The following is an 18099-nucleotide window of genomic DNA, read 5'->3' as shown; positions in this document are numbered from 1 at the left end:
GCGCCTGGGTCCTAGTGCGAGCCTGTCGCCATCGGACCGGTCAAAATAAAAGGTGGAGACAAGCGAGGCAGGGACCGCCCTCTGCCCGTCCCCGCACCCTTCCCCGCCTCTCCCCAAATCTTACCTCAGAGTAGAGCACTGTATTTCAACACTAAGGGAAAAAATACTCGATGCCTCTGAGTGGACCTGCATAGAAACAAACTAGTAAGCTATTTTTTTCTTCACATAAAATTAAGACCTCGTGAACGGTCCAGCACAATGCCTCGCACATAGTGAGTGGGTCCCCATTAAATGGTAGCTGCTATGACTTTTTTTTTTTAATAAAAACCCAATCCGAAAAACCCCATCGCATGTAACCTGAAGTTTCCTCCTCCCAATTCACACACCCCTACACATAGACAGGCACAGGCATGTGCCTTCACGGGGTCGAATGAAATCCCCAGGCCACCAAATCCCAGTTACAGATTTACTCACTCCTTCTTTCTCCCTTCAAATGCAAAGTTATTTTCCAGGAAGGGGGAGGAGATGTAAGCATCTCTCTCCACACTCCTCTTCCCAGCCTTGGTCCAGCTGTGCAAAGCTCACACTAGGGTGCCCCCACACCTGGCACCCTTTTATTTGACAGAGCAGCAGAAATGGCAGGCCGGGACCCCCACCCCCACCCCCACCCCCACCCCAGCTGAATTCCACCTTTTGGTTCTGAAGACTCCTACCCCAGTTGACACCGTTGTTTTTACTGCGCTGCTATCACCCAGTCAGGATCTGCGGGAAACGGGGATGCTTTCCAGGCTTGGGAGGTATGGTGGGGGTCAGAGGGCTAGCTGAAGGCCATTAGGGAGTGTCACAGAGAAGGGTTCAAATCCAGTTCTGAAGCACACAGGCTGTGTGAGTTTGGGCAAGTTCCCTAACCACTCTTGGCCTGTTTCCCCATCCATGAAACTCTGATAAGGTTCTTGTGCTGATTAAATCATATCTGCACTTAGCACACTACCTGGCCCATGGTAAGATCTTTTTCTTTCAATTCAGACCCAGATAAGAGCCCGGGTCCCCTACTTGCTTCTAAGTTGTTGGGGGGCGGGGATGGCAAGCTGAAGCAAATAAGACTCTTCTGCGTTTTGTTGGAAAACATCTCTGCAACAAACCCATCTAAATATTGTCACCTTGCAAGGCCAACTGGAATTTTCCTCCAGGGGAACCATTTACACAGAAGCACATTAAATACCGCCCCCTGCCGTTGAGCAACCCCACCACCCTGCTCAGAAGCAGCTTTATACACATTTGTCTGAAAGACCCTTATTGGAAATGGAAACTTTTTTAAAAAGGAGAGAAAGTACATTTCTTTGTAAAACATTCATTATGTAAAACTTAGAATACACATACCCTCACAGAACCTTCAAGAAAGTCTTGTGTACTTTCAGAATGTAATAACCTGCTGCTGATATGACAGGAGCAATCAGTAACCGGCATTTTAAAGCCAATGTATTCACATTTTGGACCATAATATAATCATACTACACATACTGTCTGTCCATTTTCTGTCCTGTGACAAATTTTGCATGGTTGATCTCTGCATCCTTTAGCTAGGATAGAGTAGAAGCTCCTAAGAGCTGTGAAATAAAAGTTTACCTTCCATTATCAGAACAACCACTGACTTTTTTTCCTGTTGGGACCACAACCTGAGTGACTCATGTTTAAAAGTGTTTATAAGTATAAGGACTTTAGGAATGTATAGTTTCAAACAAGTTTTATCTAATGCTATCTTGCAAAAACTAGCACTTGTGTAAAATAGCCCCGATCTCCCTTGCCCCAAGTGAAAGATGATAGTGAGACCATGAACCAGCTACGCCCGAAGAAAACCTGAGTTTTCACCCCGGTGGGCACACCAAATGTGTACATACGCAGTACAGTGTCCTACACGCATGTCTACACACACTCACCGAGATAGGCACACCCCACACATGAGTGCCGGGGCGGGGGTTAGGGTGTCTTGTAATTATTTATTTATCCCCGTTTCATCTCTCATAGGTCTGTGAGCTTCAGAAAGCCCAGTGGGAATCTTCAAGCTGGGCCACGGATCTGACCAAAGCCAAAATAAACAATGGCTTGAAGAAAATCTACAAAAAAGTGCTGATTTGCACTATTCCCACAGTCAGCCCCAGCCCCCACCGTCATTCCCATGGAAAACACCACTGCTGGTGCCAAATCAATTTCCCCCCCTTCATAGGGGCATTGTTTTTTGTTATTATGTGAGTTCTTAGCATCAGACAATAGTACCACAAGAGACTCAGTGGAGGCAGAAGAAATGCCTTTTTGTTTCACTAAGTCTGTGCCATTGTGCCCCAGACTCCAGCGCCCAGAGAGTACAGTCGCATATAATCATTTCGGTAACATGTATGTGGAGCGAGGAAGGCGCCAAGCTAAAGGTCCAAGCCCCGTTCCTTATTTTTCCTTTCCAGAGCCCATCAAGTGTTAAATCATGTCGGCATCTTATTGCTCTCTCCCCCTTCCCACACCATCCCTCAATTATCAGTTCCTCTAATAAAGTTGGCCTTCACAGAAAGTGGCGTTTCAGGGGTTATATCACAGGACAGGCATCCAGGATGCTGGGTTACAAGCTCAGCTCCATTCCCCGTTAGCTTTGCTTCCCAGGAGGAGGTATTCAAGCCTTTTGCACCTTACTTTCTCCGGGGCTTTGACTCCATAAATAAACAGGCCTCTTTGGAAACTTGCTGGCAGTTTTTGCAGAGAACAGGTAGGAGATGAGAAGGCAGCTGGCCTGCGAAAAATATGTGAACTCCTTGAAAAAAAAAGTAGTGATTTTTTTGCAGTGCCCAGCGAGACCAGACAAGATGTTTCCAGGGGCCCAAGATATCTTGGAGGCACATTCAGTCAGGGGCCTGTTTTCCCAAACTTCTATTTCTTTGTTTGGTCTCTCTGCCTGTTGGTAATATTTTTCCATCAAACTTATTTGCATATTAATGCAAGATCGCTCTCTCATGTGTTTGCCCCTCTTTCTCCCCAGACATTCTACATATGCTTACATCAAAGGAGTTTGTTTTGCCTGTTAATTCTGTAGTCAGGTACACAGAGACTGGTTAATTACTGAAACTCAAGGAGAGTGGCCCTCACACCTCCCCATTCTGCACTTGGATGGGATGCCTTTCGCTGTCCTGGACCATTTGGGCTCTCCTAGGCTCCTCAGCCCTGCTCTTCCTCCTTCCCCCTTCTCCCTTCCCTAGCCCTTCCTGCTATAACATCTAGCTTTTCCTTGGACCTTGCCAGCATGGCCAGGTCAGGTTCTTCCCTGCTCTTTGACCTGTGGTCTTTGTACTCAGGCTTGATAAACACCATCAAGAGATCTTCTGTCCCCTGCATTGTCACCTGAGTCCTAATTCCCCAGAGCTTTCCTAGCCAAGTTTTTCCTTGGCACCTTTCCCTTGGGCAATGAGCTAAAGAATTGGCTTCTTCTTTCCTTGGGAGCCCGCATCTTGGTTTCACCTACTATGAGGGAGAAGTGGCTTCAAGGAAAGCCCAGGAATAGAGGTTTAGGGACTGGTAAGACACAAGCAGAATGGCAAGAACAAGAACTGTGTGGTTCTGCTTCTCCCACTGGCTCCTGGAACAGCTTTTAAAAGTGCTGAGCAGGCCCCTCCAACCACTCCCCATGCCCCCACCCCCACCCGCACATTCACCAGCGGGTGTAGACATGGACAGAGGATAAATAGCCTCCACCCTACATTGGAGCTCACCCGGGTGTCACCTGCTCCTGGGGCATTATCTCTGCTCTTCTGGACTCTGCCCTCCCTTCTCCTGGACCTCCAAGCCTGCCAGTTCTTCCTGTCTCAGGCATCTCCTGGGCTTCTCCTATGCAAAGCTCAGGACTTATAGGGTTCTTTAGATTATGAGCTCATCAAGGGCGGGGAACACACCTTGCTCCCCCAGCACCCTAGTACAGCATGCATGGCACAAAACAGGGGCTTAGGCCCTGAGGGTCAAAGTCATGAATGCCCTTTCCTGCCTGGCTAGACCCTTGGTGCTGGTCCTTCCTGGCTTCCTGGCTCCTGCATGGCAAGAGGAGGCATTTGACACTGTCTGCAAAACTATTCCTGAGTCACTCGCATTAAAGTTTAAATATCAAAATGTTGTCTGTCCAGAAGCCAGAAACCCATTGAGTCACATGGTTGAGGTTCCCTTCCCCAAAAGTGCAGAGGCGCGGTCACTCTGTCCCCCATCCTTACTGCTCTACATATCTGATAATAAGATGCCTCTGATGGAAATTTTTCAAAAATCACCAGATGTTGAAAGCAATGGCCTGAGACCAAAGTGGGAATCATATGGAGCTTCCCCTCCACATATTCTCATCGTAGGGTTTCTTCTAGCCCGGGGGGGGGGGGCGGGGGTGCGGCGGGCCTGCAGGCCCCTATTTTCTTTAACATCTCCATATTTTAAAAAATACATTCAGCAAAGATTCTAAATTCATGTATATTAAGGTAGCAGTGACGGACACTAGCTTAGATATGATCATTCCTGGAGGATTTTGGAATTAAAAGATGGCCAGTGCTTTAAGCTAAAGGAATAAAGTTCCAGTGGTGAAATGTTGGGCATCAGGAGATGGAAGGAGAAGGTAGTATTCAGGCAGCAAAGGATCCTCCTCTTGATTATTAGCTGGCTGAACTCGTGTAAGTCACTTGACCTCTCAGAGCCTTGGGATTCTCACCTACCAAGTGGGAAGAACAACGTTTACCTCGATGATGGGGTGTAGGGACACAGCAGTGAGCAAAAAGCCAAAAACCCCACCCTCATGGGTATCTCTCACCCGGGTATATACGTAGAAGACATAGGACCAGTTGTAAGCATACAGAGAGATAGATAGATAGTCCCGTATATGCACCCAGAGCAGGCCTCTTTACTCCTGTGTCTTTCAGAAAATGAAATGGAAACCTTAAGTTGGAGCCAGAATATGGGATTCCTCCAGAGGAACTATGACATCCTCTTACGCATCATAGAAATAGTCATAAACAAGAGTGAGGAAGGTTTGCCTTCTTGTTTCCCTTTCTCTCTTCTAGCTTAAGTTGGAAATTAATTTTTATTTGCATACAACTGACCCTTTGCGTGTTTCCACAGTAGTAAGGAATATTACATTATGTATCAGAAAAAAAATTCATGTCATCTTATTTCACAGAGTCCTGAAGACCTCGCAGATATGTGTGGCCTTCCAAAGAGTCACGTCAAAACAACTATCTAAAATTATAACCTACCTGGAAAAGTCAGAAATGTAATCAGAGGCTATTTCCATGTAACTACACCCTAAAAACACCCATCCCAGACAGGCCGGCACAGGTGAATAACATGTTGGTATAGAGTTGCAAGAATCTGTCTTAGACTTTTGATACTTAATTGCATCATTGTTAAAGTTGAGTTGAGTAGAACATCCCTAGCGCAGAGGTTAGAATTGGGAAATTCTTCTTCATTTCCTGGTCACTTTTCAAAGTCCTGGAAGAACTGGGCACTACCAAATCGTAGACTGAATTGATGTTAAGGAAAATGTTTTCTCATCTCATTAGTTTTAGTTTTACAACCTTCGGCCATGAATGCTTTTGAGTTTATTATACAAACATGTGATGTGGTCGCACACTGTCTTAGAGATGCTGTAGGTACGAGAGCCGCTATTCATAAAATGCTCATGATATTCCAGGCCCTAGTCTCCAACCACATTTTTATTTCATCTTCGTAATCATTCCGTGAGCGATTATTCTCACCGCCATTTGCCAGATGAAGAAATGGGGACAGAGGAAAAATAGGTGCCTTGCCCCAGAGGGCACAGCTGCCACGTGGCGGAGGTGGGCACTCCATCATTTCCAACCTGGTACAGCAGAACATTCCTTCTTCCTGTTTTTATCCCACTTACCTTCATTCAGTTCTGTCCAGCTGCACGTTTGTCAGGTAATAGTTTATGTGGTCTTGCTAATTGGGTTTATGTGCATAACAAGGGTGCTTGTTCCAAATCCTTATTTGATTACAGACTGAAAATTTCTCCAATAAAGGACACTTGGATTCTCCCTTCCCAGGCTGTGAGTTCTTCCAGAGCTTCCATGGCATCTCTAGCAGTGCTTAACAAATGCCATGCACAGAAAACTGTGCAATGGACATTGACCACTAGGAGCTCAGCACACAGTCCCCACTCAGGGAGTAGGAAGTACCATTGGTGTAATTTATCAGACATAACCAATTTCCCACGGGCTAACCTCTCATGGTCTGTGCTCCCTTTTACACAATTAACTCTGCTGCTGAGTTAGAGGACAGACAGGAGGTGCTGAGAAACCACATGTATTTGCTGCCTGAGTCAAAGGTTGTGAAGCTGAGAGCAACACGTAGTCTATTTGGAAGGATTGTTGGTCCCATAGGACAGAGGTTCTCAGCCTGTGCTTGTGCATTAGAACAACCTAGGGATAGGACTGCCAGATTTATCAAACGCAAACACAAGATGCCCAGTTAAATTTGAATTTCAGATAAACAAGGAGCGATGTTTTAGTGTAAGTATGACCCCTGCAATATTTGGGACATACCTAGGCTAAAAAGTATTTGTTGTTCATCTGAAATTCAAATTCAAATGATCATCCTGTATTTTATCTGGCAACTTTAATTGAGGAGATTAAGTGCAATTAAATTAGAATCTCTGGAAATGAGGTTCAGACACCACTAATTTTAAAAAGCTTCTAGGTGGGGACACCTAGGTGGCTCAGTCGGTTAAGTGGCTGCCTTCAGCTCAGTTCATGATCCCAGGGTTCTGGGATCAAATCCCACATCCGGCTCCTTGTTCACCAGGGAGCCTGCTTCTCTGCCTTTGGCTCCCCCTCCTAGTGCCCTCTCTCTCTCTCTCTCTGACAAATAAATAAATAAAATCTTTAAAAAAATTTTTTTAAGCTTCTAGGTGATGCTTATGTGCAGCTATGTTTGAGAATTACTGCTAGAGGGCACCTAACATCTTGGAGGGCAATGGAGGGGAAATTGAGCTTGGCCCAGGGTGGGCTACCCCCCAGGAGGAAGTGAAGGAGATATAACAAGCGTGGAACAAGCCTTACCTACCCACGTTTGTGCCTTCCTAGGGCTCTGCTGGGCTCCATCCCAGCAACCAAGCCAGGCGCAATCAGTGCAGAGCTGGACGGTACGGTCAGTTTCACGTCTTCATGGCCACACCGTGGGGCTCAGCACCATCTCTAGGGAGCTTGACCCCCTCCAGAGGCACCAATCCTCCTCTACCCCCTCCAACCCCAAACAGCCAAGCTAGTGCCAATCAGATTTCATTTCCTTTGTGTATCTAAGTTAATCAGGGACCCAAACTTCTACTGTGACTTGGAGAGCTCAGAGTGCAGTCTGCTTTGAGAAACGATACAACACAGGAATTAAAAGTTTGGGTTTGGAGCCAGGCAGAGATGGGTTCCAATTCTCTTTCTGACATTTATTTAGGTATATAAACTTGGGCAAGTTATATAACCTCTCTGAACCTCAGTTTTTCATCTACAAGATGGGCATGATGATTTTACTTAGCTCACAAGGTGATTGCAAGAATCCTGTGGGATGATGCCCCCAGAGAGCTTAGCGATGTGCCTAGCATGGATGAAGCATTCGATAAGTAGCTGTCATTATGATTTCATTGCTGCTGTCTTTCCCAGATGCCCCCTGCAGCAAAAAGAAATAATATGGGGCAGGGGGCAGCAGTATAACCCGGAACTCCCCAAGGAGTCCCTCTCCTGGACAGAACATGGGCTCAGACCCCCTTGTTCTCACCTTTCTGTCTTTGAGCTCTTGACCAAGCCTTGTAAGATAGGATTACTCATAGCATAAAGGAAAGGGCTAAATTCCAGTTGTGACTTTGTCACTAACTTGTCATGATCTTTGGCAGGTCATTGCACTTCTCTGGGCTAAGTTTCTTCACCTATAAAATGGATATAGGGCAGATGGTCACTTCTATTCATAATACTCTGTGTTCAGCTCCCTGTACAAATTCTGGCCTTGGTTCCACAGACACTCTCCCCAGAGAATTAAGATTCTTTTTCTATCTATTCCCAGGGTTCTGAAGTGGAACAGGAGTGTTCATGCAGGGTGGAGATTGAGACTTGCGGGTTTCCTGCTTCTCTTCAGGTACGGATATACTTCTATTTTGCTAAAAAGTACAACATACCCTCTCCTTTAAGTTATGTTTTCCCTTCAAAGAATGGAGGGAAATTTTACCTTCACTCTCTCTTGGGTCCTTCTTTAAGGTAACCAACACTGACCTTTGCCATAGTCCCTGGGTGCAAATGGAATTGAAATGTGAAGGGGCTATTTTGAGGGCATCATTCAAAAGCTGAAGGCCACAAACTGGAACACCCTGGATACACCTGTTCTTTTTCTCTGAGGTAATCCTTTCCTAATCCTTTTCCAAATTTCACCTGCCATTGAGAGTCCACTGCTGTTGTCATTTTTGAAGGACAAACCTGTTTTTCAAGTGATAATTGCATTGGCCATCTGTCTCCATTAGCCATACCACCCCCCATCTTTCTCCAAACCCCTAAATGACTGAAATAATAGTGCAATAAAAGAATCTAGTTGCAACAGACAGCATTTAGTCCATGCGTGTTCAGTATCAGGACGGACCAAAGAGCAAACCAGGTAACAACAGAAAAATCTTCTTTGGCTTTCAGAAGTTTTCCTGCCACAGGGCTCAGAGCTGGAGAAAGAGCTGACTCTCACCTCCAATGAAGTAAATCATTTTATTAGTGTGGATCCCAAGGAGGGGCCGTACTGCTTTTTTACAAGGGAACATAACTGGCTAACATCATGTTGCTGGATATTCTGAGAGCATGCCTATTTCCATTAGGGCTTGAAATAAAGTCCTAATCAAAGTGGTCATGAACTCCTTTTGAAGCTACACAGGAAATCTCTGGGAAACACAGTTAAAAAGACTCTAGTTCAAAGGAAACTCCTCCTTTATTAATAATATTCAGAGATTCGTTCCTAATTTGGTTTTGGTGACTTGCTGTGAAGAAGGAACCAAAATGGGAATTTGGTCAATACCTCTGGGAAATCAAACCCAAAAGGATGGGGGAGGGGGTTGCGGATAATTAATGTGGGGGGACATCATCAGCCACCAGAGCTTTTGCATGGTATAGGAAGACCCAACAGCTGGTCATGTTGGTGTTTTTAGGGGTGCCATCCTGGGTGTAAAACTATCTCCACTCCTCACCCTCTTTGAACTGTCAAGATTTAACATCCTTTGATGGGGTTAATTTTACTGTGATAACAGATTTACCTAGAGAGGATCCTTACATAATTTAGGCCCTATTATCTCTCTGAAAAGATGGGCTCAAAATATCTCATGGAGGGGCGCCTGGGCGGATCAGTTGGTTAAGTGTCTGCCTTTGGCTCAAGGTATGATCCCAGGGTCCTGGGATGGAGCCCCACTTCTGGCTCCTTGCTCAGCGGGGAGCCTGCTTCTTCCTTTCCCTACCCACCCCCGCCCCCGTTTGTGCTCTCTCTCTGTCAAATAAATAAATAAAATCTTTAAAAAAAAAATCTCATGGAGATATTCTATTAGCAGAGGACTTTGATCACCTAAAAATGTTGGTGAGTTATGCCAAAAGTTAGCATGATACCAAAATTTCAGCAGGTTTTTGCATTGGTTAAGAGGTATAAGTAAAAACAGGGGGGAAAGAACTTCCACTTCTAGGAAGATGGGGTAGACACACTTTTCTCTATTCTTTCTACTAACACAACAAAGAACCTTGAACATTATATAGAAGACAAACATACGAAGACTCTTAAGAGTGTCTTGGGTAGCTCAGTCAGTTAAGCGTCTGCCTTCAGCTCGGGTCATGATCTCAGGGTCCTGGGATCGAGCCCCGCATTGAGCTCTCTGCTCAGCGGAGAGTCTTCTTCTCCCTCTCCCTCTGTGCTCTCTCTTCCTCTCTCACTCTCTCTCAAATAAATAAATAAAATTTAAAAAAAAGACTCTTAGAGGCAGAGAGAGAAAGGCAGAATGGCTAGCGATCTCAGGATTCAAGGAACAACACCTTGGTGAGCTCTCTGGATTTTATTTTTGCCTCATTTACCTCTATCTTGGAGCTGAAGAAGTCAGCAACCTGGAAGCACCAAGTGCACACAGAAAAAGGCCAGACAAAAGGACCAGTAAAGGGGCAGCCTGGCATGATAAAAAAACTTTTAGATAAGAACCACTCCGTTATGGGGCACCTGGGTGGCTCAGATGGTTGAGCATCTGCCTTCGGCTCAGATCCTGATCCCAGGGTCCTGGGATCGAGCCCCACATCGGGCTCCTGGCTCGGCAGGGAGCCTGCTTCTCCCTCTCCCTCTCCCTCTGTCTCGCCCCCTGCTCGTGCTCTCTCTCTTTCTCTCTATCTCTGTGTCTCAAATGAATAAGTAAAATCTTAAAAAAAAAAAAAAATAATAACCACTCGGTTATGGTGAGGCAGGTCACCACAGTAAAACTGTAACCCACCCACACCTACACAAGGAAAGGCCAAATGGGGAGAATTGACGGTTAACCCAGCCAGGTTGTAAAAAGCCTCCCCCAAACCCCCTGCCAGAGTGATGTCAGAGAAGGCAGAATATGGAGCCAGGAACACCGAAAGTACACGCAACAAAAGCAACAGTAAACAAGTAGAATTTGTCAAACTAAAAAGCTTCTGCATCACAAAGGAAAAGAAAAAATCAACGAAATGAGAAGGCAACCCATGGAATGGGAGAAAATATTTGCAAATCATGTATCTGATAGGGGGTTAATATCCAAAATATATGAGGAACTCATACAAATTAATAGCAACCCTCCCCAAATGATCCAATTAAAAATGCGCAAAGCATTTTCCATTTCTTTCTTTCCATTTCCATATCTTTCTTTTCCAAAGAAGATATACAAATGGCCAGCAGGTACATGAAAAGGTGCTCAACCTCACTCATCATCAGGGAAATGTAAACCCGAACTGCAATGAGATATCACCTCACACCTGCTAGGATGGCTAAAAATCAACAACACAAGAAAACAAGTGCTGGTGAGGATGTGGAGAAAAGGGAAGTGCCCGAGAGGAAAGGTTGTACCCTGTTGGCGGGAATAGAAATTGATGCAGCCGCTAGAGAAAACAGTATGAAGGTTCCTCAGGTAATTAAAACTAGAACTACCATATGATCCAGCAATCTCACTCCTGGGTACATACCTGAAGGAAATGAAATTACTATCTCGAGGACATATCTGTACCTCCATGTTCATTGCAGCATTATTTACAATAGCCAAGACACGGAAACACGCTAAGTGTCCACCCACAGATGAATGGATCAAGAAAGCGTGGTATATATACACATATAATATGGAAAACTGCCAACACGGATGAAACTTAACGTGAGGGTATTATGCCAAGTGAAATCAGTGAGACAGAGAAAGAAAAACACCCTATTATCTCACGTATATGTGGGATGTAAACGACAACAACAAAAACGGAACCCTTAGAAACCAAGAGTAGATTGGTGGTTGCCAGGGTGGGTGTTGGGTGGTGGGGGAGATGGGTGAAGGTGGTCTAACGGTACAAGTTTCCAGTTAGAAGGTGGATAAGTTCTGGGGATCTAATATAGAGCACAGCGACTTTAGGTAGCCATACTCTGTTGTATACTTGAAAGTTGCTGAAAGAGTAGATCTTAGAAGTAAAACACACACACAAAGGTAACTTTGTAAGGTGATGGTGTGTTAACTAACCTTATTCTGGTAATCATTTCACGATAGATATGTATATCAAACCATCACATTGTGTGCCTTAAATTTATACAGTGTTATATATCAATTATATCTCAATAAAGCCGGGGGGGGGGGGGAAGACTTACTCTATGGATACATAAACACATGTGTATTTGCAAGATGTTACCAGGCAGGAGCTCTCTTTTCTGAATCTTATCCTGTTCCTTGGGTTGGTGTTCTGTTTCATGTGTCCTGGGAGAGCTTGCCTGCACACAGCAGTGTCTGCACAGAAGTGAAATCTAGCATGTGTCCACAGGATTGCCCTAAGGCACATGACTACAGAAACCAGGGCCTGGTGATTGGTGGCATGTGTCCCAGCTAAGATCACGGCCATTGTCCCTGAGAGAGCGTGGAGCTGATTCTGAAGCAACTGGAGTTTGCCTTGCTGTTCTCTCTACCCTTCACCCCTCCCTCTATCTCTCGTGGTCTTTCAGCCATCTAGCTTGGATTTCCTTTAGTCTTTTTTTTTTAGTAACTTAAAGTTTTTTTAAATAAGTGAATAATCATCACAGAAATACAGGGAAGAAAAAAATAAGGTAATAAAAATGACCCAGGTCCCAGCTCCTACTGATGACATTTTGGTTGATAAATACGCACAAACACACCTACTTTCCCCACTTTGGGCCCTTAATTTGTACCACCTTCCCCTCCAGAGTAAAGTCAAAACATGTTAAGTGAAAAGCTTTGTTTCCATAATCCAGAAACATTCTGTAAAAGGCCCTGTATTACATGTACCTCAGGCAGTCTTCCCTAAAAAAGTGTTCTCCCAGCTATACTATATGCATGAATATATTTTTATATATTTATATTTATATGTATTTTTTAACCAAAAATGAGGTCATTCTGTAAGGCTGTTTTGTGACCTCTTTTTTTTTTTTTTTTTTCACTCAATAATGAATCATGAACATCTTTCCAGGTCAATAAATATGCTCTTACAATATTTTAATGGCTGCACAATATTCTATTGTATGACTGTACCATAATTTATTTAACCAGGCTCCCAATGGTAGACATTTAAATTGTTTCCAAATATTTTTTGCTGCTGTAAACAATGTTACAATAAACATCCTGTAGCAAAAATCTTTGCGCCAAGTCCTTAATTATTTCCTTAGGATACGTTCCTGGAAGGGAATAGCTGGGTATACGTTTGCACATTTTTAAGGTTATAAAAAGTTTTTGTCAAATGGTCCTGCAGTTAATTTGCTCCCAAATTGTGAAAATGTCCTGCCCCCTCTCCCTGACACACATGCTGCGTCCCCACCATTCAGGTGTCATTCGATTTCTTAAGGAGCTGCCACCTAATTCCTCACTAGCTCTTAACTGAAGCAAAAGGAGTTTAGGCCGAGGACCCAGGTTTGGACCCTTCCCGTGGTGGCCACCTGCACTTCGGCTGTGGGGGTCTGAGGAGGGTGGTGTGGGAGCTGCGGCCCCTATAATGGACCACGCCTCTAACATCTGCAGCGGGCAGAGATCCGAGGAGGTGTTTTGGGGGGGGGGGGCCCAACTACTGCTCACCACTCTGGAAGGTGGTTTACCAGGAGCACCCCTCTCCCACCCCTGCTGGGAAGGAGTGATTCCATTAAAAACAGCCAAGCCCGAGTCTCCTGAGTGACCACCCACCAGCGCAGATGCATGTATATCGTCCCTTCTCAGACATCCAATTTCACCAACTTCAGAGTGACAGCCCCTGATTCTAGGTCATCTCCAGTGTCAAGTCCCATTCAGGAGGCCCCACACTTGCCATCCTCACTCTCGGGGGGCCTACTCACATTCCCCGTCACTGCCTGTCTGGCTGGGCCACCTCAGAGCCCCGTATGGAGAAAATGTTGATCCTGAAACCAGGGAAACGGGGGTGGGGGGGGGGGAGCTGGGTCTCGCTCTCCAGCAGGGCAGCTGGGGATTTGGAGTAAAACCTCCTCTCTCTCTCTGTTTCGTCCAGCTGGGCGACAGGAAGAAGGGATGTCCCATTCCATGTCTCTTCCAACTCACAGGATTGGACAAGAGAATGTCTGGTGAGAAAGAGGATCTTGTGCCCTCAGGACACATTACCTTGTGTTTATTACCATTGTCTTGTTAATAGTCCCTACTATGTGCCAAGTGCTGACCACCCTGGGCCAGGCACAGACAGCTGAACAGGTATTAGCTCACTTCATCTTAGCAACAATTCTATGAGGTAAGTACTAGCCTTACCCCCATTTTACTGGTAAGTAAACTAAGGCACATAGAGGTCAAGCGATAGTCCGGGTTTGCAGCCGGTAAGTGAGGGACATGGGAATCTGACGTAGGGGGTCTGACCTCACAACCTCCTGAGCCCGGAGCCCACATTCTAGCCGTTGCGTGGAACTGCCCGTATCATAATCACGGTGGCATGAACCACAAGCCCTTGAGCAGGTACACGAGGTGTCTGGCGCCACGCTGAGAACTTGAAATGCGGTCTCGCCGGATCTTCTCCGCTCCTGGTGAAGTGGGCACGACAGTCACTACTTTACAGATGAGTAAACTGAGGTCCTGAAACAGATTGGAGGGCTTGTCCCGGCGCCAGGAGAACCTTGACCATGATCCTCACACATGGCTTCTCCAGCGGCCTGCAAAGCCCTGCTCCTCGGTGACAGTGGGACGACGCCAGGACAGCGTCTGTGTACTCGCTCCCCAGGACCCCTGGCAAACAACACCCCTCCCACTGCTCCCTGGCTTATCTCCTAATTAAGCATTTTGTCAGGGCAAGTGGCTTTTTGTCCTCAAAACAGAACTCCTCTTTCCTACAGAAGAAAGCAATTTCCTCCATGTCAAAGTTGCCAATATCTTTTCATTGTTGTTTCCTGGAGGAGGGGCCCGGGTGACGTGTCAACAATGCGGCTTGTGGCAGAGCCCCGGGTCCTCCCACCCCCTCCAGCCTTCCGGAGGGCTCTGGTCTTATCTTCAGGTACAGCATTATCAGTTTGCAAAGCCAGCAGGCTTTCTTTATTTCCAGAAAAGAGGAGGGGATGCTTTTCAGCCCTGACTTGCTTTGGGATGGCCAGTCCAAACCTGGAGTTGCCCCAGGCTTCCCGGATCACCAGAATCTGACTTCCACCAGGATCCGTGTTCTGAGACCAGCTATGGCCTCAGGGGCTTGGGGTCCTTTCTTAATCTAAAAATTATATATTTTTACACATAAACACGTTGGAAATGATACAGAGATAAGTCGTGTAAAAAGTACAATTCTCATTCATCCTATCACACCCCCTCAGATCACTCACCACAATCCTTCCAGATTTTTTTCAGATATTTGCATTCATCTTTGCAAACATAAACATATGGAATTTTGTAGATGTATACTTTTTTATGCACAAAAGATAATATAGTATAAATTGTGACTTTTTTTTCCACACAAAAATATACCTTGGTATTCTTTTGAATAAGTAAATAGTAGTCAATAGTATGAATGTGATTTCCCCCACATTTATTTATTTATTTTTAATTATTTTTTGAGAGAGAGAGAGAAAGAAAGAGCGGGGGAAGGGCAGAGGGAGGGAGAGAATCCCAAGCAGGCCTCATGCCCAGCGCAGAGCCTGACTGGGGGCTCGATCTTAGGACTGCAAGCAAGATCTGACCTGAACCAAATCAAGAGTCAGACGCCTAACCAACCTGAGCCATCACGTGCCCCTCCCCTTCTCTATTTATTAAAATGGTTTTTTTAAAAAAAAGTTTAGAGGGGGGAGGGGCAGAGGGAGAGAGAGAATCTTAAGCAGGCTCCATGCCCAGCACTGAGCTTGATCTCACAACCCTGAGATCATGACCTGAGCTGAAATCAAGAGTTTGGATGCTCAACTGACTGAGCCACTCAGCTGCCCTAAAATGGTTTTGTTTTTATTTTGAAGGAGAATATATACACAGAAAATTTCAAACAGGGGCGCCTGGGTGGCTCACTCACTTGGGCATCTGCTTTTGGCTCAGGTCATGATCCTGGGGTCCTAGAATCGAGCCCCGCATCGGCCTCCCTGCTCAGCGGGGAGCCTGCTTCTCCCTCTCCCTCTCCTCCTCCCCCTGCTTGTGCTCTCTCTCTCTGACAAAAGGATAAATAAAATCTAATAAAAAATTAAAAAAATAAATGTCCTAGAAAATGCCAAACAGCACAAAGGGGAATATATTGTGCCTGTTCTGTCCACTGGTGTATCCCCAGTGCCTTAAACAGTGCCCGATACATAGTGATCCAGTAAACAAAGGGTATCTCTTTCTCACTCCTGGACAACCAACCACCCAGCCACCGGAGTTCCTGTGTATCCTTCTGGATATATTCTGTGCACACACAAGCGTATCTGTGAATGCAGTCTGTGGCTTAAATTCAGCTCCTCACCATCTTCTTCCCTCCATGTAAGTTTGCAGGGGGCAAAGCTTTGAGGGAGAGAGAGAACTAAGTGCATGGGAGTGCTGGTCATCCCACAAGCAATAAGATCGGGTGGAAAGAATCATGGCTTTGGCACAGGGAGACGTGGATTGCAGGCCGGCCTCTAGGGCTGACTTCGTCATTGCCTTCCAGACAAAGTGGGGGACAATGGGAGCGCCACACAGGACTGTTCTGCAGAAACTGTGAGGCAGTGTGGGGGGAAGCCAGCGACACGTGGTCAGGGCACCGTCAGTTGGAACAGGTGATGGGATGCTCTGCAAGCGGCTCTGAGTCCTGCCCTGGTGGGGAGGATGACAGCTTTTCCAGAAAGTAGGGCAGAAGTCTAAGTTCTACTTTGCTGAAACCAGATGCGACTTTAGAGCAATCGATTCTCAAACCATGATTTACTGCTATTAATCAATCAAGAATATTGTTGAGGAGTTACCAGGTGCTAGGCAGTGTGCTCAAGGCTTGAGATACAAAGAAGGAAAAGTTTAGGCGCCAGGATCCTCCATTCGAGTAGGGGAGAAAGACACAGCCATTCAACATATATTTATTGAGTGCCTACTCTAGGCATAAAGGATTCATCACTAAACCAAATGGACAAAAATGCATAGAATCTACCTCACGGGCTCAAATAAAGGGAGACAGATGCATAGCGGCTGGGACAGCTAGGTCAGCCCGAAACAGCTACACATCGAGATGACCCTTGAGATCAGTCTTGAAGGACCAGGAGGAGTTCACAGGCAGCCAAATGGGGAAGAGCATTTGAATCCGAGGGAACAGCCCTTGCAAAGGCACAGAGCTGTGAAAGAGAATAGTGTACTTGAAGGAAGTCTGAGTGGCTGAGGGCTGAGAGGCTGATGGTGCAGGAAGGGCAGTCACCAGGACAAGCAGTTAGCCAGGTAAATCAGGGGAAAATGATGAAAGGCCTTGTATCAGTTTCCTAGTGCAGTTGGAACAAATTACTTAGTGGCTTAAAACAACCCAAATTTATTATCTTCTAGATCTGGCGGTCAGAAATGATCTTACTAGGCTAAAATCAAGGTGCCCAGAGGACTGTGTTCTTTCTGGGGGCTTTAGGACAAGCTCCTTTCCCTTGCTTCTTCCAACTTCCAGAGGTTGCCTGCATCTCTCAGTCTATCTGTAGCCCCTTTTCTCCATCTTCAAAGAGAGCAGAGTACTGTCTTCAAATCCACCTCTTTCTCTCTCTTTCTCTCTTGCCTCCCTTTTTCACTTATAAGGACCCTTGAGGTTATATTGGGCCCACCTTGGATAACCCAGGTTAATCTCCCTATCTCAGGAACCTTAGCTTTATCACATCTGCAAAGTAGATGTAGAAGTAATTTATTCACAGGTCCCAGGGATTAGGGGGCAGGCATATTAGGATGTAGCCTTATTCTGCCTAAGGGGAGCTCATTTTGTGAGCATCAGGGAGGACAGGTCTGTGTCAGGAGAGCCTAAGGAGGCTGATACAGTGGTCCAGGACAGAGAAGAGGGCGTTCAAATGAAGCAGGTAGTTTTGCAGATGGAGCAGACAAGTGGACTTGAGAGATGTGGAGACCTAGAGAAAGACCTTTCTAGAAGTCTAGTGCAGAACAGAAAAGGAAGGTGGAGCTAAGGGAAGATGTTTCTTATTTGCTTATTGGTTGATTTTGTTTTATCTTTTATAATAAAACAAAGGGCTTCAGTGTGATTTTTGGCTGAGGGGATGAGACAATGGATGAAAATCAGGGAGATCTTGGAGAATTAAAGATTGAACTAAGATTATGAAGTCTTTAACTTAAAAAACTTGTGTTTGAGGAGTCTCTTAGCTAGAGAACCTCCATTGTTTTCTTTCATTCTGCCGAAACTTCTGGCTCTAAGATAACAAATTCAGTAGATGGTATTTCTAAAGAACTTTCTCCCAATGTCAGGTTCCAGAAAAGGCAAGTTCTTCCTGCATATATTATTT

Source organism: Phoca vitulina, unplaced genomic scaffold (assembly GCF_004348235.1).
Source record: "Phoca vitulina isolate PV1807 unplaced genomic scaffold, GSC_HSeal_1.0 scaffold28, whole genome shotgun sequence".
Taxonomy (NCBI): domain Eukaryota; kingdom Metazoa; phylum Chordata; class Mammalia; order Carnivora; family Phocidae; genus Phoca; species Phoca vitulina.
Note: the sequence above shows the minus strand (reverse complement) of the source record.